This window comes from Lissotriton helveticus, chromosome 6, assembly GCF_964261635.1.
Source record: "Lissotriton helveticus chromosome 6, aLisHel1.1, whole genome shotgun sequence".
In the NCBI taxonomy this organism is placed as follows: Eukaryota; Metazoa; Chordata; class Amphibia; order Caudata; family Salamandridae; genus Lissotriton; species Lissotriton helveticus.
In genome coordinates, this window is record NC_136067.1 from 766,293,468 (window position 1) to 766,319,524 (window position 26,057).

Consider the following 26,057-nt stretch of genomic DNA (forward strand, 5'->3'; position numbering starts at 1 on the left):
GGGATAAAAATTACTATTCTAACTCCAGGGGGGGTGAAACAGTAGGATAAATGCTGGATAGTGTAGGGGTAAATTTTTTTAATTAATAATAAAATTACTTACATTAATATTTTTAATAAATGTTATTTTTTTAATATACATTTAAACATTAATATTTAATTATTTTAAAAATAAATAAATAACATTTTTAATATAAATATATACTTGCTCAGATTCAGCTCCCTTCATTCATTATTTTAAACCTGTAAATCACATCTTGGCACAGCCCAGGGAAGTATTTCTATCTAACCTTCGTGCTGCTGGTTGTTAGTTGTACTATTCCACCTCTTAACTAATGTTCTCATTGTAATGTATGAGGTGCATTGTTTTCATGAGCAGCAGCAGCTACCAGGGATTATTTGGCGAATGGAGAATCCATCTTTGAAAGAAGGCTCCCTCTACTGAAAGTAATTCATTTACTACATTTAGTTAACACATTTTTTGTTAGAAAGCCATGTTTTAAATGGATTTGTTTTAGAAGTTAACACCATATCTATTATGTTTTTTTAACATATTCGTGTTTGTGTTTTCCTAATGGGGAATGCAATTTCAGCTTTGTTTTCCTGCAACTCTACCAATAGTTACAAATCTTTTGTTACACTGATGAGTATTGTGTAAAATTCCACAGATCAAATTACGGTTGCCAATTAATCAGCTTATGGAGAATTGGCAGACACTATTGCCCGGATTTAAAAAGATTTTGTATCGTGTTGGCGTCACTTTTTTGAGGCAGACCTGACACAAAATTCAATTTGGCATTTGCAAAGCAATGCAAATGTTGATTTGCGCTGTTTTGTAAAAACAAATAAAAGTACCCCTGCCCATTGTGCTGCTTTGCATTACTTGCGTTAGTGTTCCTGTGCATCCACTCTTTGTATTGACCACACCAATATTTACAAAGTGTTATAGACATTAGTTTGCAGTTTGCACCAAATTGGTGAACCTGCCTGAGGCTGACATAACGAGGAGAAGTATCTATATTTCTCCTTATATTTTGTCCATGCATGTGGGAAGAATTCTGCAGTACACATTCGACGAGAAGGATATTTTTTGTGCATGAAGGTACAACAGTCCAAAGTGCACCAGGGCAGGGAGAGAGCAGAATTCTTGCAAAAACATCACTTATTGCGCTGCTTTGCGTGACAGGTTTGTAAATCCTGGCCTGTGTTTTATGTCTCTTCATGCATTGGAGACTCTGCCTTTTCTCCTTACTGTATAAAGACAATTAAGATGCAATTCACAGCCAAAGAAAACTCAAGATGCCGTCTTTCTTTGTTTTGAAAGGAACTGTGTTCGGCTGGTAGTCATTCATGTTTTCATCCAAGAGCACAGTTCCTTCCTTCCTTTGTATCATATCATATATTTAAATCTCACTATTCTGTTTATATTATTTTCCTATTTTCCTATGAGTACCTGTGACCCTTCTGTTGGGGTAGTCTTATGAAGCGATGCTGCCTATTCTGAAGCTATGATCCAGGATGGTTGCATCTACCACTGCTGTAAAAACCTAGTCCGAATTGTATTTTATGACTGTCTAACAACATGTACACTGCTTGTTCTACTTCTATACCTATGATGGTAAAGGCCATAATGCACAGAGAGTCCTGATCTTATTTCAATAAAGAAGGTACTGCCACCTAGAAACAGCTATGATTTTCATGGACACTGCAGACGTCTCCCGATTCCTGTCACATTTTAGTTGCCAGACCGACTGTACTTATCAATCTTCACCATTTAACTTTTGGTTATTTCCCTCTCTTTTTTCCCTTCCTTCTTTGAAGCTCTGAAGTGGTAGATGGTAGCTATTGGTAATGCTCATTGCACCCTGCGCTTGTTGTTTAAGCCCCAACAATTTTCCGCTGTAGAGTTCTTCAGAAACGAAACAAGACTGCAGTTGTGGTTAGGATGACAATGGACATCTGTCAAGAATGTTGGAAATATGTGGGCAAGGAAAAAGATAAGAACTATTTCCTTTTCTCAAATCTGTGCTAATGAACACCTAGGGAAGAACCCCAAAGCTATCAGCCCACCTTCAATAACCACACTCTTCAAGTGAGAACAAACAGTAGAGAAAAGAAGAGGTGGGTGTTATGGGCTTCAACACATTCTAGCATTCTTCCTCTTTTGCCAGCGTGCAGTGATAACACCTGGAATTCAAAGGAGTCCTTTGACATGATTTTTCGGGACCGGCAATGTACAGATCTGGCAGTACAGTTAAGAGAGCTCAGTTGGATCAACATCTGCTGCAGAGATCTGAGTGTAATGCACTTGTAGAGAGCTCAAATATCGTGTCAATAGCTAAGGGACTTATTATGAGTTTGGCGGTGGGAAGCGGGACTGCCCCGCTCCTGCACCGCCAAACCCATCTAGGAACCACCCACCAGATTAGGAGTTTTCTTCTGGTCTGGCAGGTGGTTCTTTGGCATTCCCAGGATGGTGCCTATGAAATAAACACAGCAATGGTAACGTCAAAAGCAGTCCCTGCCCGGCAGGGACTGCTGCAGGCCATGACGTGCAGGTACTTGTGTGCATGCACCCACGTGGGCACATGTTGTGCAACTACATGGTGTGAGGCACTGGGGGCCCAGAAGTGCCCTCTTTGTTTCCTCACCACCACACTTTTCATGGCTGTCCAGGTGCCATGAAAAGTGTGGCGATGAGGAAACTCGTTATATGGTTGGCGTGGCCTCAGCACCCCTGCCAAGAAAAATGCAGCCGCAGCAGCACTGCACAACTGCCAGTGAACTGCAGTTGTGGCAGTTACAGTGGTCCCAGGGCAGCCCGACCGCCCTAGTTGTAATATGGCTGTCGGGAGACTGTCACCATGAATCTGGCGGTCTGTGGACCATCAGGCTCATAATAAGGCCCAAAATGTGTTGAGTACTTGAATTAGATGTCTGAAATGTATGAACAGTAACAATTGTCAGTTCCAGTCCTCAGCAGAGACTTAGTCAATGTCCTTTTCTAAGAGCATGAAATGATTATCATTAAGCTGAGCACTGACAAAAACAATAGATCGTTCTTCAATGTGACATCTCATGCAAAGATCATTTATTTATGCATGTGTTTGTATATCTGTGTTAGAATTTAAAACCAGACATAGTTGCACCTACACGGTTTCTTGATATCACTATTGGAGAATATGACCAGGCCTTTTAATGAAACGCTTGATCCTTCCACCATCAGCTCGGGCACAGGTGTTTCTTTTAAGCTTGCCTTCAGCTTCCTATACCGGTCATCTGAGTCAGCCTTGGTCCCAGCTCACTCATCACACTGGCAGGTCCTAGGCCAAAGCAGCCCTTACTGGACAGCAGGAGCTGGTGACTGGCCAGCCGCAGCCGACCAATGGGGGTGAATATAATTTGCACGAGGTGATGCTTTAGACATAGCAGTCTACACTTGACCAATTGGTACATGCTGTCTCCACAGCTCCTGCACTATTCAGTGCCAGGAGTCTTCACAGATCGCTAGCACAGTCGCCTAATTGGAGGTCACTCAACATTAGGCCTGGGGATTTTTTTTTATTACACTGGAGTAATCCAAGTAATTTTGGTAATTTCGCGTTATTGTTGTGACTCGAAATTATCAACAAGTATGTTATGTTCACTCATGTAATTTTGAAAAATTTGGGACATAAATGCCTTCCTAACAGCACAGGAACAAAGCGCAAGTGGCTGCTAGGTGGTGGACACAGGGCTACAGTTTGCATAGAAAAGTAACCCCTTAATGCATAGTTACAGTCCTTTTAATTCCGCATAATCTCATGTAATTTCACTGCTTTTTCGCCAATTAAACTATATCAAATTACTCGAGTTACGCCCACCCCATCTCATCACTGGTCCTCAGTAATCCATGATCTGTCAACTGCCAGGTAACTCCGAGCTACCCCATCCAGGACAGCCACCCACAACCAGACAGGAGGAATCACGTGAGGTGAAAAGGTGACCACAGTGGAAGTAAACTGCAGTCTTGCTTTGCACAATCCGGTTAAATCTGCCTGGAAAGTCAAGTGATTCAGAGGCCTCACGTAACTGCTTGGCATCTCCTTGCCAAATATCTAAACTATTGTTTTTCAAAAACGTAACTTTTGTGTATCCTCTGGTGTGCAGACCTGAGGGCAGTGTAGACTGAGTTACTATGGGGCATATTAGCAAGGGCAATATCGCTGCTATAGCGGCACTTTTTACAGCTAAAGCGGCAATATTTTTATCGCCCTATTAGCTAACTGTCGCTAACAGCTGTTAGCGACAGTTTACTGGCAATAGCGCCCGTTTTTTTTTGCCTCATTGCATGACAGCGATATTTGTCGCTAATGACATGCAAAGTAGGCGTTCCTGACCAACAGACCTGGTAAACAGCTGCTAACAGGCCTATCGCCTATTAGCAAGGAGGCCCTGGCCCTGGTTAGTGATGGGAAAAGTTGCGCTAAACGGGGTCATCGCCGTTTTTTTTTTTACACTTGCTATTTTCCTGACTTAACCATACCTAACATGGGGGGTGGATTATGCTGATACTACCACAAGATCGTATGAGCAAGGTTTTCCCCCTTCCCCATGCAACATCGTTGGTTTTGTCGCGATGTTGGCCCTTCCCTCCCGCTATCGCTGGAATATTTATCGCCATAACGCTAATTGTTGTTAATACAGCGTTAGCTTGGCGATATATTCTAGCGATAGCTGGCGATAAAAAAATTTGTGCTAAGCGCGCTCTGCGATATTTATCCCAGTTTGTTGCTAATATGGTCCAATGTTTTAGAAATATATTCTATATCAAACCTGCAAAATACACCCTGTGTGCCCAGTGCTGTCTAAAAATGAGTTCTTGAGCTCAACGCTTGTCAACACCATTTAATACTGACATATGAATTATGAACCTAAAATATTGATGCTCTGAAAACATCAAATAACTACTAAAATTTCTAGGTTCCTCTCTTTGGGCTTTGGTGGAATTAGTAATATGAGACCAGGCAAATAATTCATTATATGGGCAGTAAACTTATTCCATTACTTCACTGATTCAGTCATCAGTCAGTAAATTAATTGATTTAATCCAGTCCACAATAATGTCAACCTGTAACAAGACAATCATCCCTTTGTACAGATGACTAACTTCAGTTTGTTCTGGACACACTTTAACTAATCTTGCATTTTGAAAGCACTTGATGAGAAGCTACAAAGAAGACATTTTTGCTAGCTACACTCCTCTATGATATAGGGCAGGCCATTCCATCTTTTTTTTTTTTGCAAACCGAGTTTCAGAATTCTGCTCCCACGGAGCGCAAGCATATTTCTTTCTTTTTGAAAATGGATTCGTTTAAACTATTTATGCAGCATTCTGAGCTAGCAAGGACTCCTCGGTCTTTTTACATAAATAATACAATACATAATTTAATACCTGAAAACTGCAACTGCAGTGAAGAACTGAGCAAATATTTGGGATCGCAGATGGGAAGGGGAATATAAAACAAGAGCATAGGTTTGGCTTTAGCCCGGTGCCTGACAATTAATTCGAAGATATGGGTCAGGCAAGGAAAATGTAAGAGGTCAGTGGAGGTTAATTAAAATGTCTAAATGAGGCTCTATCCTCTCCATGGCGATCGTCATAAAATCGTTGAATTATTAAGAATGGTGCAACCAAGGTACACTGAGCTTCTTTATGCAGTGTTTCAGACCTTTAAACTAATGTGAAGGTTTTCTGTGAACCGAATGTACCTCACGCAGATATTGCCTGGAGGTGTGAAATGTTGTCTGTTACAACTTATTCACCCGAACGTTCTGCCTCCCTTGTTATTTGACAGCAGCCTATTCGTATGCTTCAACCTGTATGCCAATACCAGAGAGACTTGGTGGTAAAATGGTAAAAAAAAGCAGTTCTTGAACTAAAAACTGGTGGATGGAAGGGCCAGATGTAAGACATAAACATTTAGCGTTTTCCTAATTGAAAAGTTTTGCAATTTGCAATTAGGAAATCGCTAAATGACATGTATGGTCGCAGTCCACCCATATTTAGCGACTCAGTAACGAAGCGCATCACAAAATAGTAGATCGCAATTTCCGATTACCTATCTGTCTGCAAACTGAGATGCAGTCGCAAATAGAGACCTCTTTAAAGAAAAAACAGTGATTCTGTTTCCTAGATCAGGGAGATGACCCCTGGAACAGGAAGTTCAGGATCTCAGCAGCCAGTAAGGGAGGCAGAGAGAGACAGGAGAGCACAGGCAGTGAATTGAGGACCCCAAACACCAGTCACACAACACATTACATGGCCAGCCAGGAGCAGGAGAAGTAGGCAGGGGGAAAGGAGAGAAAACTGAAGTTTTCTGAGCAGGAACTGGAGATTCTCACTGAGGAGTATTGCAACACCCATTACCTCCTCTTTGTCTGGGCATCATTGAACATTCCTGAGTCACAGAAGTGCAAGATATGGAAGGGGATGCAGCAGAAGATTAATGCTGTGGGGGTGGCACAGCGCTCTGTCGTAGAAATTCACAAGCGGCGGTATGACCTCCTTTCCTGGCCAAAGGGTCACAACACACCTGAATGAGTTCTGTGCCACTGGAGGGGGACCCTCCACTGACCTCCACCCACAACACTGGAGGCAATGGTGGAGGCCACCCTGGAGCCACAGGCTGCTGTAGAATATACCAACCTCGACTCGTCTGTGCCTGGACCCTCGCACAGTAAGTGCAAAGCTTAAGTTATAGCATCATTTCTGGGCTTGAACCTGGGTGTCCACATGCATGTAATTCAAACTTAAACAGATATATCTGTATGGGATAATTACTTGTCTAAAATATCCAACATGGCGCATTATGGGAATTGTAGTCATAGACAGAAAGAGTGTAGTCAGTGTCCGAAATTTGTAAAATAAGTTTTGTGTGACAAATGAGAAGGTTGTTCAGACGTTTCATTTTTAATGGTATCTCATTTACTCAATTAGATGCACCTGGGGAAGACAATGAAGGCCTAACAGAAGAGGGCGAAGAAGAGTCACAGATGGAGGAAGAGAAAACTGTAGTGCTTGAGAATGTGCCCACCACATATCATGGCCACTCCAGCAGTGTGTCCTCTCCCCACAACCACCATCACTGGAGGGTGAAGATGCCATACAACCACCCACTCCAACACTGCAGGCAGTCGTTAGGTCTCGACAGCAGTGCTCCACTCTGTATGCCATAGGCGCTGTCACACATTGCAGGCTTCTGGGTCGCAAGGGACTACCGAACGTTAGGTGGTGTTTGGTGAACTTGCGGCATTGATGTTGAAGCACAAACAAATTAGGATGGTTAACTGCAATTTGCTGATAACTCCAACAGTCGATAACGGTAGGGTTCAGCACAGTGGGCAATCAGTTGGTAGACCATCAGGCTTGCATGGACACTAAAATGAACCAACTAACAGGAGCAATTGAGAAACTCTGCACCGAGATGTCGGAGCACAGCGCACAAAAAGGAACAGGGAGAGGAGCAGTGCTGTGCGAATGGATGTCAAGACCAGGGCCATTGGGAGACTTGCACATGCCACTACTACACTATCCAAGCATACTGTGATGCTACAGGAGGAGAAGGGCCACCTCAGCTGGATGTCTTGAGGAGCCTTGGCCAGATCACAGCTGTAGTGGAGGTAATCCAGACAACAAATAATTGATACCGGTGTGGGTACGGAGGCTATTGACTGTGAGGTGTCCAGTGTCATCAGCATGTCAGCCATAACTGCCACAGAGGCACTAGTGCTGCAACACAGTACTAGCCGCAATCCTGCACCTCAACAGGGTGGCACTTCTCAAACTGAACGTATTGCCAGAAAATAAATGAGCTGCACCACTCAGGGAGTGGAAGTTTTTGTTTTTCCTTATGTTGTTTTTTTTGTTAAACTTTATTTATTATTTCAAGAAAACAATTAAATACCGTACATACACATTTTAGAATAATACATGATATGCATTACATCTCCCACACATTCACGCAAAATCTTAAGTCTGATCTGTCACTGTTGTGTATAATAGAGGTTTTACATTTCCTGCCTGATGTGGTCACTATTATCTGGAGTGAGCTGTACCGTGCCTGCCTCTGTGGTATGTGAGGGTGTATCATGATCAGTCTGTGAGCCTGCTATATCCTGGAGTTCCCCGCAGATATATACCAAGTGGTTGCCATATATCTAGGGGTCTGGATGTTGGTAGTTCAATTGCTCAAATACGTCACTATCCGTGTTACAATAAGCTGTGCAGCCATGCCTTGATTGTTGGCGGGTGCCTACCGCACCAGTTAATGGCCAATTTCCTCTTCGCGAGCAGCAGCGCAATGGCCACAAAGCATTGCACTGACTTCGGAATCTAGTGCAGAATCCCCGACAGTGCCATCAATGGTGCAGGTGTAAGTGCAAGGTGTGTCATCCGTGACAATGCAACAAAGACTACCCCACAGTATTTCACCAGCAAAATCTGCTGATGGGGAGCAACACTTGGGTCATGCAGGTGAGTGGGATGGGTCCATGTGATGCACCTTGACAGGGGTAATATATGTGCACAATAGGAATTTAAAATGTAATATCTTATGTCTGTGATTTAATAATACCTTGCGTGTTTGCCTACATCAGTAGAGCCACTGAAAGTCAGAGGGGGCATCCCAAATCTCGCTCCCATGCAGCACGCACCCCAGCACCACCCAAAGGCATTAGGATTATAGCCGATTTATACATTTTGGACATCAGATGGTACCCATTAGTGTCCTTAATGAGCAGTGTCAAGGGTGGGAAATCCGAAGGTTCGAGGGGATAGCAAGGAAATTGTGCCCTAAGCGCACCCTGTATTCTCCGCAGTACAAATTGGTCCACCAATGGGGCGTTCTTAAAACGACTATCCTCCGTTGAAGAGATATTGTGCCCATTTGGGAACAGATCTCCCATTGCTTCCAACCGGTGTACAGACATAATATCGACTCCAAAATATCGTTTGGACAGAATATCGAGTTTTAAATATCGTTTGGACAAAATATCGACAGGACAGAATATCGACAGTCAAAATATTGTTTTTAAGGTAAGTGAAGTAATATCGACTGTAAATAATATAGAAAGTGAAAATATCCAAGTATATAATCTAGATAGTAAAAAATATCGTTTTTTAAATAATATTTAATTATTTATAGTGTTTTTATGTTATAATATGTGTGAAAAGTGTCATTTTATGTTATAATTATTTTTAATTAATGATTTTTTTGTAATTATTGTGTAATTGTATTCTGTAGCGGGTTGTGGGTTTATAGGGGAATAGGGTGGGAAGTAATTTAATTATAATTAATTAAATATGTAAATTTATTAATTGGTAGTAACAATTAATTAATTGGTAATTAAATAATATTTGTTAATTATTTAAAATTTAATTGGTAATTAATTTAATTTAATTGATTAATTGCTAATTATGTAAATTAAAATAATTTATTTCCTGTAGCGGGTTGTGGGTTTATAGGGGAATAGGGTGGGAAGTAATTTAATTATAATTATTAAATATGTAAATGTATTAATTGGTAGTAATATTTAATTAATTGGTAATTAAATAATATTTGTTAATTATTTAAAATGTAATTGGTAATTCATTTAATGTAATTGATTAATTGCTAATTATGTTAAATTAAAGGGGTATTTTTAGGGTTCAGGGTCAGTTTTTGGTTTTTGGGTAAAGGGGTATTTTAGGGTTCAGGGTCAGTTTTTAGTTTTTGGGTAAAGGGGTATTTTTCGGGTTCAGGGTCAGTTTTTAGTTTTTGGGTAAAGGGGTATTTTTAGGGTTCAGGGTCAGTTTTTAGTTTTTGGGTAAAGGGGTATTTTTAGGGTTCAGGGTCAGTTTTTAGTTTTTGGGTAAAGGGGTATTTTTAGGGTTCAGGGTCAGTTTTTAGTTTTTGGGTTAAGGGGTATTTTTAGGGTTCAGGGTCAGTTTTGGGTTTTTGGGTAAAGGGGTATTTTTAGGGTTCAGGGTCAGTTTTTAGTTTTTGGGTAAAGGGGTATTTTTAGGGTTCAGGGTCAGTTTTGGGGTTTTGGGTAAAGGGTTTTTTTAGGGTTCAGGGTCAGTTTTGGGTTTTTGGGGTACAGGGGTACAGTGTAAAAATAAAGTAAAATTAAATTTACATTAATTTAATTTAATGAAATGAAAATAAATTAAATGAAATTAATTTTAAATAATTTAAATTATAAAAATTATTATATACTTACCAATACTTACGTTGTAATGGTAGTGCGTTGTAAAAGTTGCGTTGTAACGTCATATATCCACTGTTGCACTCCTTGGAGTGGGAATAGTAATTTTAACCCCTACGCTATCCAACGCTTTCCCTACTGTTGCACCCACTGGAGTGGGAATAGTAATTTTTACTCTATTGTATTTGTACGTTAATAATATTGGCTATTATTTAATTAAATTTTGTTACTATATATATATATGTTTTAAGAAATATGATTAAAAAAATATTTTTTTACTTTCATTAATTATTTAATTATTAAAAGTTATTTTAAGTATTGTTAAGTATATTTTAGTAATTAATTTTTTATATTAATGTAATTAAACATTGTTTTTATTAAAGTCGATATTTTTTACAACGATATTTTTGTAAACGATATTTTTAACTCGATATTTTTGTACTTACCTGTTTGTATATAGAAACTCGATATTTTGTCTCTCGATATTTTGTCAACGATATTTTTGTTGGTCGATATTCTGTCCCTCGATATTATTTCAGTGATCCCTTCCAACCCATACTTAGACAGAGTAAGTTTGATTAGGGTCTCCTTTGTGATGGTATCCAGGTATTACCTGGCAGTGGTATTATAGGGAAGTACAGTAAATGATTACCCATTGTCCTAATTAGTGTTTTTCAGGCCCAACTAGTCATAGAAACTATTTGGATGTCCCCAGGGTCACGCATTAGGCCTCGGGTAAGATTACGGCGAGCGACGTAAGGGGGAATTGAATTGGTTTCAGTTTAGTATATGGAATTCTGTCATCGACGTGGTACCAGTGCCTAGAAAAACTACACTGGGTCACAAGGTAATATATGTAAAGGTTAGGCACCCCAAATCTACTGCATTCATACAGTAAGTAAGAGTATTCCAGCTGATCCACGGTTGTTTGCCCCTCATATAAGCCTCAGCAATAGTGTACGCAATGCTGTGAAAAAGACCTTAGTTGGAGGAATGGGGGTGTTTTGAAATAAATATATAAACTGGGGCAGTACCACCATTCTTATTATTGCTATACGGCCTTCATTGACAATGGCAGTTTCAACCATCTCTCGACCCCACTGGCTAACTTGTCCATTCCCGGGTCCTAATTAAGCTGTAATAGTTGCTCAGTATCCCGTTGTATATGGATGCCCAAATATTTAAAAGAGTCATCGCACCGCTTTCTTGGGTATTCAATGCACTATCGATGGGGGCAGTTGTAAGGGAGAAAAGTTTGGATGGACTCCAATTTATGCACAGGCCGGATAACGCCCTGTATCGAGTTATTTTGCAAAGTAAAGGTCACAGGTTGTTTTCGGGGTGTTGCATATATAATATAATGTCATCAGCATACAATGTGATGAGCAACGGCCCAGTCTTAAATTGAAGGCCTCTGTGAAGGTGCTTTTCTTGTAAGTGTCTCACCAATGGGTCCAGTGCAAGCACTAACACAGTGATGAAAGCGGGCAACCTTGCCTCATCCAACGCGTAAGTTCGAATGTGGATGTCAGTGTACCATTTATCCAAATATGCACCATTCGTTGTGTGTGTATAACAGTCTGATGCGTGAGATGAACCCCCCCAACATTCTCACTCTACTGAACACGGAATGCAAAAATGGCCACTCCAAAGAATCAAAAGATTTTTTAGCGTCCAATAGAACTGCAACCAAGGCAACAGATAGGGGCTCATTAGGATGACGGGCAGACTTTGTCCGCCCGCCATCCTGTCGGAATTCGGGACCGCCTGCCATAAGGGCGGGGGTCCCGTGGGGGGTATTAGGATGTGCCCATCACAGTGGCGGGCACATCCTGCATTTTTAACATTGTGGTGGGCGGTGCTCTCTGCACCGCCCGCCACAATGCTAAAAATGCATGTCAGCATTTGCATAAACAAAGCGGCAGGCACCGCGTGGTGCCTCCCTCTTTGGTAATGCAAATGAAGGGGGGGTACCACATGTACCCCCCGTGTCCACCCCCCACCTATACTTCACTCTGGGGGCCCGCAGGGGGCCCCCAAAGTGAAGACCGCATGCCTTTCCTTGGCGGGATTGCCATCACAGAAAAGCACCTAAGAACACCCATCATAATATGCCTGGCGGTGTCTGATAGACACCACCACCATATTATTCTTTTTCCGCCCCGGCAGCAAGGCGCCTGGGGCGGAAAAGCGGCGGACGGTCTTTCCATCCGCCGAGGTCCCCCGCCATACTAATATGGCGGGGGGGAAACGAGTGTGGATGTCGGGCGGATTGCCCCCGCCATGCTGGCGGTGGCTACCGCCAGCCTGGCAGGGGCAATCAGCCCGACATCATAATGGGCCCCTTTTTGTGATACTCTAGAGCGAATAGTGTGTGTAAGTTCATGGCAATGGACTTATGTGGTATAAACCCAGATTGGGCAAGTGAGACTATCTGGTCAAGAAAGAGCGAGAGCCATGTGGGCAATAACTGAGCCAATATTTTATTGTTAAAAATTTAGAAGTGAAAGTGTCCGGTACGACTCACAATCTAGTGGGTTTTTACTGGGCTTGAGAAATAATAATATGACCCCCTCATACAGCGTGGGTGGGAGAATCCCATTTTCCAAAGCTTCTTCATACACCTCAAGCAGGTGCAGAGCCAGTAGATGTTTATATTCTTTGTAGAAGCAACCAGAGAACCCATCAGGCCTGCTGCTTTTCAGCCTTTCAGGGCCTCATTTGCTTGAATTCCGTGAATGACTCAGCAAGGGTGATGTCTACTCTGTCCGCTGTAGTTCTTGATGTATATAAGTCTGTCTAGCAGGCAAGTGTAGTTTCAGTATGCCAACAGTGTCAGATATGTATTCGCTCTTTTGGCCCTTAAGAGCGGTAATGTATATCCAGCCTCTTGGGGGTTGCAACAGTCGGGTTAATGTTTGACCAGGTCCCTCGCCATCCTCATAGCGTCTGGCTTATGCAAATTTACCCAGGTAGTGTGCTTCACAGTGCCCCACTTCACTGTACTCAGACAGCAGTGCAGCTCGGCGTCTTAAATTGGCAGGTTGGTGGCAAGATATTTGACTTTGGTCTAATGCTGTTAATTGTGCCTCCAGTTGTGTCAATGTATTATGTAGATCTCTAAGTATGCCTGCGCTCTAGGATATGCCTACCCTCCTTATGCATGCTTCAAAAGCCTCCCATAGCGTGGCTTTGGAATGCACCGTCCCTTTATTAAATGAAAAATATTCCACTATTGCTGTCCGCAGTTAGGACTTGAATAATTCATCCAGAAGGGCCAGCTCAAGGAATCTCCACGTGCTCTCAACCCCTCCCGCCCTCGAAACTCTCAGCTTCTGGAGAACTGGGGCATGATTTGACAATATGTGCGACAGGTGCGTCCTAGACAAAATCCAAGGAGACAGCATGGACCCAAGAAGCCAGTAATCTAAACGAGTCCAAGTATTATATGGCGGAGAATAATAAGTGTATGCAGCTTGCACATTGTATTTATGCCCCCAGGTCTCTGTCAGCATGCATGCATCCATAAGCATTGTCAGTGTACGTCTGGCCCTAGGTTTTGCGTCAGGGTGGAGACTGTGATATTATGTTTGAGATCAAGTTATATGTTAAGGTCACCACCCATATAGATGTGGTCTGCCTCAATTAGATCTATTTGGATCAGTAAATCTGTGTAGAATTCTGGGTCATCTACATTTGGGGCATAGACATTGACCATGAGTATGTTATATCCCAGTATGCAGCCTTCACTGGAACATATCACCTGGCTGCATCAGAGCGTACCACTAATAACTGAAAAGACACTTGTTTATGAATCAGGATAGCTGCTTCTCGTGCATATGTGCTGTATCCAGCAAAGTATCTGTGTGTACCACAGCCAGCCACAAAGTTAGAGGTTTTATTAGGTGACAAGTGAGTCTCTTGAAGAAAAGGAGTGTGAACCTGGTGTCTTTGTAGGTAATTAAGTACCTGCTTGCATTTGCGTGTATTATTCAGACCACGAATGTTCCAGGACATTAGCGTAAGGTTAGCAAAAAGACGAATCCTATCCTCCATAGCCGCTACTCTGCAGAAATGTATGGGATGTGCTGTGTGTTAAACTTGGTGTACGGTTATAACAAACAGGAATACAAATACCCATGAAGTACATTGTGCTTGTTCAATCCTCCACTCCCCTCGCCCACCCATCCCCATAACCTCTATTACAGGGACCCCTCCATATCGCAAAAGACACAAAGAATATGCAATTCTTCAGAACGCCTAAAGAATATCAAAACAACCTGTAAGTACTGTAGTACAATCGCATGTGGGGGGGGTGGCAGCACCACGCTGAAACTCCATTCATGCATGAGTATAATAAACAGTTTAACGTAGCTTACAATGAGCCTCAATTGACATGTTTCCCAACTCTACGATCTTCCCCAGTCTCTTCAGTAAGAGTGTGTGTTCCTGAGCATTTCCAGGAGCAGCATCACCAATCCCTCAGCTGGTGGAAAACAGTTGACACTGGCTCCAGAGTTAGAGCCTGGGGGGGACTGATCATGAGATGCTGCTGGGCAGTTTCTCTGTGACTTAGAGAGGGTTTGGTAAAACTCTTATGCGGTTGCAGGAGCATCGAAGATCCGTGATCTACACTCAAAGTCAACTCTTAAATGTGCAGGGTACAGCACTCCATATCTCAGGACCAAATTGCGGAGGGTAGACTTGACGCCCGCAAATTTTCAGCAGGCATCTTGCACCATTATGGTGAAATCCGTATTGATCGATATCGCTGAACCCTGCCAGCCCAAGGGACCTTTTTCCTGCAGCGCAGTGTCTCTGTCTCTAAAATTCAGAAGCCGGGCAATTATAGGGCACGGAGGGCCGTTTGGATTGGGACTCCGTCCCAGAGTACGATGCACTCTTTCCACCACAAAAGTCGTAGTGAAGGACTCAAGACTAAGTCCTGCAATATTTGCTCCACAAAACCATCCAGTTACCCTGTATTTGTGTATTCCAGTATGCCCACTAAGCGGATGGTATTGCGCCTTCCCCTGGCTTCCAAATCCTCGTTCTTAATGGCCATAGTTTTCAAAAGCATTTTCAGGCGCTCTAGGCATTTAGTAGTTTGAGCAGCACCATTTTCCAGATCAGAAATCCTGCCTTCTGCAGTGTCCAACTTGCCCTCACAGTGACACAAACGCGCACCCAGGGCATCTAATCATTTGAGTCGAGTCGAATCGAGTGTCTAGCACCTTTAAGCCAGCCCTTAGTTCCAACATGAGGGCCTCAGTGCCCGGCAAGGCAGTAGTAGAAGCAACCGCCCGATACCCACCCTCAGCCATATCAGAGCATGGGGGTTGTCTTCCAGTCTGGTCTTCTCAAAGTTAAACCTGTGCTGTTTGTGGTCGTTACGTACCATGACCCATGCTGGTTGAGGTTATCAACTTCTCCGTGCCGCATACACAAGTGTACAGTGTAGGTAAAAAGGAGGAGGGGGCAACCAGCCCCCCTCTCACAGCCAACTGAGGACCAGCCTGTTTGAGCTTTCCCGTACAAGTGGGACGGAGTGGATCTGACCCCTAATTACAGTCCGTAGTGGGGGCAAACCTTCCGTCACAGCACCACCGAGCTTCAGTGTTCAGGACGGCAGTTTAGGTGTAGAAGTAGATCGCACAGTCAGATAAAAGGCCCATCCAGACCTACACCACACACCCATGCTGGCACGTACCCCAATAATGTTAGTCTGCTGCATGCACCATTGTGTATCCAAGCACTGTGAGTCCAGGAGTTATAGTACGGCCCAGCATATCTGTCATCAACCCATCCAGTTTCTGAGTTTGTGAGCGCAGGGTGGAAAATATGGGTTTGAGAGGGGAGAAGGGGAGGCAACTGCACCCGGTCAACCCAGCACGGCCCGGTGGCCGGCCCCCAGGCTCACCCATGGCCCCTGTCACCACAGGGCCTCTGGGGGTGATGGCATTCCCCTTGACCGTCCACTCCTCCTGTGTCGCAGCCCTCCAGGTGTACACGGGCCCAGAGTCAGCACATGGCCATCGCGGCCGTCGCAGGCCTTATTCCTGCTTCTGCCTCCGCCCTCGATTCCTATCAGTTAGTCGATCCGGCGTCAGGAGGTATGCGATCCCACAAACTTATAGGGCCTCAGCTAATGGACTCCGATGTATGTCCTAAGTGGGCCGTGTGCTCGGCATCCGTCAGGCCTGCCAGGCTTGCCGATGTTCCTGGGTGCACTCCGGCCTGCTCGGATATGTGCCAACTCCGGGGCCCTCCCAGACTCAGCCATTGTTCCGAGGGCAGTCACGATGCCCAGCAGCCACCTGCGTATGCACCACCCCGTGCAAAGATCTCAGGGAAATTGGCGGAGCTCCAATGCTACAGGGCCATCTTGGACAGCAGCTCGGCCACGCCCTCTTCCTTATGTTGTGAGTGCTATAACTGACCTACATGTTGACTACATAGTGTCTGAATAATTGAGAATGATAGCTTGTCTATCAACAGTTTGGTGACACCTGCCATTAAAGGTAGGTCTACTTTGAGCATTCAATCAAGTGTGTTGGTATTATTTCACAGTATTGTGGATTTGCGAATGTCTTTCCTTGTGAAGTAATGTGTAGCAATGTTGTCCCTATGCCTTCTCCCATACGCTGCTCTGGTGTCCTCTGGTGGATGATGAATAGGTTGACCAGGTTCTTCCTTCTTTGATTCTAGTTTGTAGGCCTCTCCTGCAGGCAATATACTGTAGGAAGGTACACGGTGCTACAATCTTACAAGAGGTTTCTGGTCTGTATTGTTAGGTCCCCACTCTAGTGGAGGCATGGAATACGAGATTTCAGAAGTCCAAAGATCCGCTCAATCACAGTCCTGGTGCATTGATGTGCAGTTTTGTATCTCATTTTATTTAGGGTGGTGGGCGAGAGGTAGGGTGTGACGATCCTGCAATGGAGGACATACACAATGTCACCTGAAATACATACATACATGTGAGTCAACACACATTTTGTGCATATTGGGCAATTACATATCAGTATTTAAGTTTTTCAGTACCTAATAAGTATCCATCATCAAACTCTCCACTTTCTAGTCATCTGTATATTCTGCTGTGCCTGAACATGTAGGAGTCATGAGCACTCCCTAGACATTGAGATACAATGACTGTGATTATGTAGTGGGTGTTGCAAACCACTTGTACAATAATGGAATGGGTGTTTTTATAATTCCTAAAGAAGTATTGCAGATGGAATGGGCGACATATGGGCATATGTGTCCCATCTATAGACCCTATCTATAGATTGGGGAAATTTTGCAATCCGGTAAAATGTGGTGATCCACATTTCCTCCTCATTCCTAGGCATGTATATGTGTTGTGGCTACTGAGAAGCACAGTGTTGAAGAAAAAGCTGGAGAAACAATAAAGTGCACTTTGTAACACCCCACATGCAACAGCTACCACATTGTGGTAACTACCAGTGGCTAATAGTTCTGATGAGCACAAAACCTAGACATAAGACATAGGTAGGGATAGAATTGCTGCACAGAGTAATACTTTCAAGGTGTGGCTTTAACAGGGCAATTACATCCAAAATGGTAGTGCTACTTAGCCTGTATTTCTCATATATCTCTTCCTCTGTTTGTTCAAAAATGATCAGCCTGACCCTGAATTACCCCTCTTGTTTCCGCCACCTCCTCTGTTGAGCAGCCAGTATGCTCATCCTCCTTGCTATCGGGTAACAGGTTAGCCACTGTGGATAGCCATGGTGCATTCTGGGCCTGCATTTATAGTTTGCACCCATTTACCACCTGGTTTGAATTAGTGGTAAATTGCAAGTAGAAATCGGCCAAATAGTGACTATTCGCTATTTGCGACTCACTCACACACCCCATTAGTAAATCGGCATTAGCAATCCCCTAATACCAATTTGCTATTTCTGTTCGCTAAAATCTGTTAATCGCAAATTGGTTGCATTACAATTTTAGGTTTGTAAATGGCTTTCGTACATAGTTTAAGGCCCTTTTTCCATTCACACCCCAGTTTGCAACCAATTTGCGAGTCCCAAATCATTCGTACATCTGACCTGAAATGTCTGTCTAAGCCGCATGGACATGCCGGGACCCTAGTTCCATGGTATGGTAAGACATAGTGACTGGAGCTGCACGTCACCAATGAGGCCCAACCTAGACAAAGCACATCTGTGGTTGCTATTGTTGTCGCTCAGAAGGACAGGGCCTAGTAGTTAGGGCTGAACCTTTCGGTGCAAGACTAAGAATGTGTTTAATTTGATTAGCTGTAGTAGAACAATGAGCAAAACAAAGATAGCATGGAATGCAGCTTTAATTATATTACTAGTGGTTCAGAGTAAGTCAAGCCTTTTATCTGTTATGTTTTGCTTTTGCCTGAAGTAAACAACATTTCTAGTGAAGAAGGAATACTCACACGCCCAAGCAGAAAAAGTTAGAAAGCACGGGCCCTAAACGTACGAAGATCCATTTCACGTCCCTAATTCACAGTGATTTACTGCTAATGAGATTTTTCATGTACGCATGGCCTGTCTGTCAATCTTTACAGGCCAAGGTCCCTTGTGGCAATACAAAACAAAGATAGATATCAGTTTTGATGCCTAGGTCAACATTTCCTAGCTCTTCTGGTGCTTGTAAAATCAACGAGCATCAAAATGCTATATTGACCTATACGTGTTTCTACTAGTAGACAAGGGAATAACATCATAGGTTTTTTTCAGGACTGTTTTCAAGTAGACCCGGGGAAATATTTCATTATGCTAGGATAATCTCACACAACTTCCTTTAGTTTGTGTGACACGTGAAAACCCTACGCAAAGGCACCAAGATACGAAATTTCAAGATTGTTCTGGTAAAATTACTGTGGAGGGAGCATGGGCACAACACAAATTAACACAATTTAAGAGCCTATTGTTTGAGACACTTGTGATATTTATGCTGTTCGTTTTTTACCATAAAATGTGTCCTTGCATCCAAGCATTTAATACTAAAATATAGCATTAAATGGCAGACTTGCATTTTCTGTAATCTTTCTAAAATTGTGCGAAATCATGCAAAAGAAAATTACACAAATGTTGCACACCCTTGTTTTCAAGCTGTTATTGAGTAAAAACAAGGGATGCATGGTAGTAGGAGCAATGCTTCATTCAGCTTGATCAAAATGGAGTGTGTATCTGCATGCTCACAATTTGGATTAAAGAGCAATTTGTTTATGATTTGTTAATATTGGCAAACACAATATCAATGCACTTCATGATATATGTATGTACAATAGTAAGCTTGCATCACCCCCTCAATCCTGAGTCAGAAATAAGTAGTCAGGCAGAGCCTGCAACCTAAGCCTGAAGCAAATGATTGATAGATCACAGGTGGAAAGATGCATAAGCCTTAGACAAACGTGTGAACAGGAAAACACAGATTAATCCAACAGATAGGCAGCGACACAACAATGGTCTTAGGAGATTGGCCCCACGTTTGGTCGGAGGGGTGTTCTCGTTCACAAACAACCATAAAGTCAGATGCCACAGTAATTTAGGAACACCCAGCCAATCACAACACAGCATGCAAACTCGACGCAGTGATCACGGCTTCCCATGCCGGACATCGGGACAGGTATCCAATGGCCCCACATTGTGCCCACGCACGTTCAAGTTCCATCTGTGCTTCTTATCACATGACCAGATTTATGGCCCATGACTAGACCCAGATTTCTGTCTCCAAAGGAATGTACAAATTACTTTATAACGCTTCATATAATGTATAAAATGATGGCCGAAACTAATGTGCTTTGAAACTCTGTTGGCTGCTCTCCCGGCCGCCAGATTTATTTAAACCAACTGTTCCCGTTTTGCCAAACACTAATTTTATTTAATTTTTTCCAGGTAAATTCAATTTCAAGCAACAGATTAATACACTGTGACACAACTTTCAGTATGCAATTATATGTTCTGAACTGGAAAGTACCTTTGTTTGACCAGTGCAAATTTGTGCAGCCATTGTTTAGCTGACTAATCACACTTAGTGGAAAGAACAATTGGGCAGTTTTAATACTGATCTTAAGCACCCTGTTTGTAGTAGGGATATCATGGTGTGTGTAAATTGATGAGAGGTGTGGCGGATGTATGACACTACAACGCATGCTTTTACCACGCATGCTGTTACAACGCAGTTTTACAACGCATGCTGTTACAACGCATAGCGCTTTGGGGTGCTGGATAGTGAATAGTTTAATTTACTATTCCAACTCCAGTCCCCGTGGATAGTAGGGAAGGTGTTGGATAGTAAGTTAAATCTATTCCCTATCCTAGAGCGCCCCCCAGTGCAATGCGTTGTAATGGTTTTCATTGTAAAACCTGCGTTGTAATAGCAATGCGTTGTAAAAGTTTCGTTGTTAAGGATGTTTCCCGGTGTGGCCACTGTTGCAGCTTTATTCACATTGTCTATGCTGTTTACATCAATGTAATGCTGGCATAATCTTTCAAAAGCATAGAACACATCTGGGGCAGTTAATTACATTTGCCAAACTTAAATGCAAGGCTTTTCGCACTATTTCTTGTTTCCAAGTTGTCAATATGTTAATGCATAAGGGAGCACTCTACCGCTCATCCCAGCACAGTTCACCCCATTGCATTCTGGTAAATGCAGTGCACTTACTTCAAAGTTGTTGTGGTTTTCACAAAGTTGGTACAGGTAGTGCTGTCATGTCTACACACATGTTTCTTAGTGTAGTCCTTCATCAATAGAGAGCAGAGAAAAGAAATCTGGTGTTGTTAAAAGCTGCCCAAGTCTTCAAAGGTCACAGTACAACTCCAAAGGCACACAGATGCATCCTAGTTGAGCTCATCATCTCGCTGGCTCAAGGAAGCCTTTTAAGCACAATGGGGGAGGGATCACAGTGCCTCTCATCCCAGCAAAGTTCACTCCATTGCATTCTGGTAAACGCAGAATGCATTCTTCAAAGTTGCTGTATTTTTTCACCAAAGTTTGTGCGGTTAGTACTGTTATCTCTAGATCCGTTCCTGGGTTTAGCACCTTCTTCAGTGGAGAACAGAAGTATTAGAGAGCGGAGAGAATTCATCTTGAGAATTGGCATATGAAGTAAAGGAGGGAAGCTAAGATGGCCGCAGGGGTAGAGAGCTCCGAAACCGAGCCCCGGGCTCATCAAAATATCACCTAATCAGAGCCCCCCCCCAGCGCTGCCTAGCACCAGGAACGCGACCGGAATCTGCGGCGGAAAAGTGCAGCCTGTCCCGCTACAGGAAAGCAGAGTTCTGTCGCCTGATCACTCTCACGGTGATCGGCGCTCCTCTGCCCTCCAGCGACCCCAGGACACTCACCCGCAGAGCAGCCGACCGCGTCCGGATCCCTCAGCAATGCCAGCACGGCGAAACCTGAGCTGCATAGTCCCGACCAGCCTTGGAAGACCATAGCTCCTGCACCGGAGCTCAGGGATTCTCCGCCGACGCTGCCCGCCACGCCTGTCCTCAAAATGGCGGCTCCTGAAGACCTCGCCTGACCTGAGCCTTCCCCCAGAGCCGCGGCTTCCATCATCCGAGGTCGTGAAAGGGTTGAGGGCGCTAAGCTTCAGCCCCGACCACCACTGGCAGTGATTAAATTCCCAAACCGGAGCACAAGGACTCCCAACGCTGCCGTCCCTCCGCCTGGCTTAAAAATGGCGGCCAAAGAGGACGTCGCCTGACCGGAGCCTACTCAGAAGCCACTTCTCTTCGACACTGTGAGTAGCTTCAGCTCCGACTACCCCACTAAATAAAGCCTTTTCATCAGAGCCCCATGTTTCCAGCCACAGCCGGCCCCGTGCCTGACTTTAAAATGGCGGCCAAAGAAGACGTCGCCTGACCCACACAGAGAGATACTGGTAGATACTGGGGGCGCCAAACAGAGGGGCAACTGGGATGTCCTGCCTCATCATGCAAAGGGAGCTACAGGGGCCCTTGCCATATCTCCAGTGTGATCAGTTCTCGTGAACTCATAACCAGGACACCCCAGAAAAACAAAAGTAGGACTACAACAAGGAGACAAATAAAAAAATAAAAAAATTTAAAAAAAAGCGAATGAAGAGAGCAGTAAAGGAAGGGAAAGAGTGCCTTCCACCTAGGCAGAGGCCCTGGGTCTAACTGCCCTGCCCCCGACCATCACCTGCAATCCGTTGCGCAGAATAGCGGACCAGGAGGGCTTGCAATGCCCCACATGACTTCTAACCACGGGTCCTACTGAACTGCACCTTCAATCCGTCGCCTGCCCTCCGGGCCACTCTAGCGCCACACCCCTACCTAATCAGGCTCCCCTTCCACCTCACCCACGATGGCCCGGGACCAGCCCTCCCCTCCTCCACCAGCCCCACTTGCCCACCTTAAACCTCACAGCCGAAACTCCTTCACCATCATTTTCCCCCCACTCCTCTCTACTAAGCTGCGACGCACCTTGAAGCAGAAACTCATTCGCAATCACAAAGAAACCCTAATCACGGACATCTACCACTCGGCCTCCAATGGACCGACCAAGATGGACCTAATATTCCACACTGAAAGACCGGAATACTGGGTCTCCACGATTAGATCGCGGATGTTTATCGCCAAAACAACTTCCACTCTCCACAGCTGCAAACTAACCACGACTCTTCCGTTCAGATCAGCTGGCAGAGGCTACATAACCGTGACCATCTTTACCAATGGCACGGTCCTCATCCAAGCTAACAATGAGAACCTGGAAGCTTTCGACTCCATATTTCCCGCACTCAGGTCAGCCCCTCCCACCCTCCCTATCCTCGCCTCTACGCCGCCTACGACCACAACTTACAGAGAAGACCGCAATACTCCCTTCCGCAACCCCTACCCAGCCCGTCAGGCCCCCCCTCCCCCAGTAATACCTCACCCTCCTTGCACAACCACCCAACATCCGCAGGACACTCAATCCCCCTCCTCTTCCCCCTCCTCCAAACACCTCACCTCCCTTAACACCAGGCTCCGACAGCCTCCTACAGCAATCACCCCCACGCCAACAGGCTGCCTTCAGATAACGAGCCACTTCCCCTCAAGTCTCCCTACATCCCTCAATCCACCCCTGTCCAAACACCCTCCTGTCCTCCTCCCTTCCTCCCCCCTGTCTAAACCCCCGCCTGACCCTCCCCTGAACACCCCCCCGTCCTTCACCCTGACCCCTATCTCCCATCCCACCCCGAACACCCCCCCGTCCTTCACCCTGACCCCTATCTCCCAACCCACTCAGAACACCCCCCCGTCCTTCACCCTGACCCCTATCTCCCAACCCACCCTCTCGAACCCTAGCACTCTCGGACCCACCGCGGATGCCCACATCCCCTTCCTTGAGGCCATATCAAAACGGCTCGCAGCCCTGGAAAACCAGGTCAACACTATCACCCATGGTCTTTCAGAAATCATCTCTAACCTTGGTATAGTCTGTGACCCCTACAAACTCTCCCCCCGGACCTCCCCCCACGTCAAAACGTCCTCTATTTCCTCTCCCACTCCAGTGGGCTCAAATCACCCGACCGCCAGGCCGCCTAGACCAGAAGCTCCTATGTCAGACAGGGAAGCAGCCTTACTAGCCGCCACCTATGACTCCTCCCCTACGGAGTCACCCAAATCCAAAATTCAAGTCATCACAGGTCACTGGATAGACCGACCCATCGTCAAAACACAGAGATTACCAGTCCTCACCGCTATACCTAGAGAGACTAAAGAGGGAACCACCAGTAATCAGGAGAAATTCACCAACTGCCTCCTAATCAACTGCAAATCGGCTTCACTACACGCAACGGACCTAGCCGAAGCCATCCTCACTCATGACATTGACGTTGCGTTCCTCACGGAGACTTGGCTTAATAAGACATCCCCTCCCTGCCTAGACATGCTGGTTCCACCCGGCTTCTCCCTCATCTCCAAAGATAGGATTAAACAACGAGGAGGTGGGGTCGCTATCATCCACAAGGACAGCTGGAGCATCACAGAAACCTCCTCCTTCGAGTATGACTCCTTTGAATGCCTATCCACCGTCATCAAGACAAAAGACAACGCCTCTATACTGTGCCACCTACTCTATCACCCCCCGGGCAGAAATAACGAGTTTGGAGAACAACTATCAAACCTGATTGCACAAGACACACTGGGCGACTCCAAAAACGTAATTCTTGGCGACCTGAACATCCGGTGGAATGAGACCCACAACCCTCTAATCAAATCGCTATCTAGACTCCTTGATGAGAACAACCTCACCCAACACTGTACTGAGGAGACTCATTACAAAGGAGCCACACTGGATGCCATCATTGCCCAAAAGAATTCTATCACGGTCAATCACATACTACCAGTTGACTGGTCAGATCACCACATGATCTTATTCCACATCAATCACCCCATCATCTCGCTTAAACCTCCGCAAGACCCGCCTAAATGGTCGAGAAACCTCTCCCTAGTACCCCAAGACATCTTGGAAGGTCAACTAAGCGCTCTTCTCCCAAATAACACAACGCACCTCTCGACCAACGACCTCGTCGACCACTATAACTCGGGGGTAGTCGCCATACTTGACAATCTAGCTCCTCTAAAGCTCAAAAGAAGCTGAGTCACTCCATCCAGAACCTGGTTCACTGCGGACCTCAACGCAGAAAGAAGAAACCTGAGAACCAAAGAAAGAAAGTGGAGAAACAACCCAACCGCCATTCTCCGCCTTCAACTAAAATCAGCCCGTAGGAAGTACAACAACCATATCAAAAACAAGAAATCCAGCTTCTTCCGCGAGGCATTGGTCAAATCCAAAAACAGACCCAAAGAACTCTACAACATAATCAGACAACAAACAACAAAGCCCCTGCCCTCAACCCTACAGGCTTCCAAAGAACTCTGTGACAACTTTGCCAACTTCTTCAACGACAAAGTCCTAAAAATCGAACTATCTCTAGGCATCAACAACCCACACCTCCAGAAGAGCTACTCGGCCTCCCCAGTGGCACTCCCATCCGACTCCTTTCCCTCCCCCTGGCTAAGCTTTCGCCCCGTCCAGGAAACCGAGATAATCGCGCTGATCTCGACCTCCAAACCTTCAGCACACATCTCAGACCCCATCCCCCCATCTTTAATCAAACAAATGAAGCTTACCTTAGCGCCCATCTGGGGAAGAATCATAAACAGCTCCTTACAAAGCGGTGTGGTCCCCGATTGTCTAAAAATGGGACAAGTCACTCCTCTTCTGAAAAAACCCGGTCTCGACTCAACTGACTTGAACAATTTCAGACCAATATCCAACCTCCCTTTACTCTCGAAAACACTTGAACGCTGTGTACTCCTGCAACTGACGCAACACCTGGACAACATCAATCTCCTGGACCCCCTCTAATCTGGCTTCAGACAACGCCGCAGCACTGAAACCGCGATGCTGAACATCATAGACGACATCCATGGATCTCTTGACGCTGACAAGTGCTGCCTCCTCATACTCCTTGATCTCTCAGCAGCGTTCGACACGGTGGACCACAAGCTCCTCATCATGACTCTTCAAGAAAGAGCCGGCCTTGGCGAGGTAGTTCTCAAGTGGTTTTCCTCCTTTTTACACAACCGTTCGCAACTAATAAAAATCAAGAACTTCACCTCCGATACCCAGCAAGTCAACAAGGGTGTCCCTCAAGGATCAGTGCTCTCCCCCCAGCTCTTTAACATCTACATGGAACCACTCGCTAAGTTACTCAGGAACGCCAACATCCACTTCCACCTCTACGCGGATGACACGCAGATTTACCTGGAAACCTCCTCTCTTAAAGACATCCAGAGACTCAACGTTGTC